Source organism: Apaloderma vittatum, unplaced genomic scaffold (assembly GCF_000703405.1).
Source record: "Apaloderma vittatum isolate BGI_N311 unplaced genomic scaffold, ASM70340v1 scaffold12153, whole genome shotgun sequence".
NCBI classification, from domain to species: Eukaryota; Metazoa; Chordata; class Aves; order Trogoniformes; family Trogonidae; genus Apaloderma; species Apaloderma vittatum.
The window spans coordinates 1-1,033 of NW_009706446.1; positions in this window are offsets into that span (position 1 = coordinate 1).

Genomic DNA, 1,033 nt, shown 5'->3' on the forward strand with positions numbered 1-1,033 from the left:
ATCCCAAGAGTCTTTTCCAACCTGAATTGTTTATGATTCTATGATTATTAACATGCTATTACACTATTTCAGCATACTAACATTTATATTCACGCAGCTTTCAGGGTCTACATCTCCCAGCCTGAATAAATCCCCAAGGAGTTGCACAGATTTTTTAACATGCTTGATGTTCCACAATAACATAAGCAGCCACTTTGTCCAACACACAACTTAGAGAAATGAAATGTTCTTTTTTATGTATTTCTTTAATACACGTGTTGTTGACTATGTAATTAATGCACATACATGTATTTACAAGTATATATTCATAGAAACATGATAGAAGAGCGAGGTATCCGTACCATATGATGTTAGTCTCCTCAAGTTAGAGAGCAGTTCAGATCACCCAGTGAGGCTCCGTAATTTATAAGAGGAATCTTGAGTTCTAGAAAGTTAATAATGCCAGGAAGTTCCCCATGGCTTTTTTTTTAAATTTGAAATTTATTAAAAACCACGTGAAAATACATATTAGTATTGTTAGAATGCAGTTAACTTTTTAAGTATATTTGTTCTAGGAAGTTAGACATTGCACGTAACATTGTACTCCACGGTTCTGCACTCCCATATTTACCTGTGTCTTCCACTAATCTGAACAGAGCCACGCATGCCTGCAAATCGTAGAAAGAAGAAGGAAATGGACCGTTATCACTGTGATCCTTTTGATTTACTATCTGAAACATATACACACAGTGCAGTGCAGGTGTTTATTTTCATGACATGGCAATTTCATTCACAGGCAAATACATTGGAAGAATATTATACTGAATCAATATATGTTTTCTTGTAATTTCTTCTGAGGTAGTGAAGACCTACTCATAACATCTTAATTACTTTTGCTTGTAGTAATAATTTTCTATATATTCTTCTATCTCAATCCTGTCAGAAAACTGTCTATACTGTTGTTTGTTAAAAGTTAATACAGTTCCAGTTAATCTTAGTTTAATTTTTTTTTCCAGTTGCTAACTTCTCTTTTTTCTATTTTCATTTTTTTTAG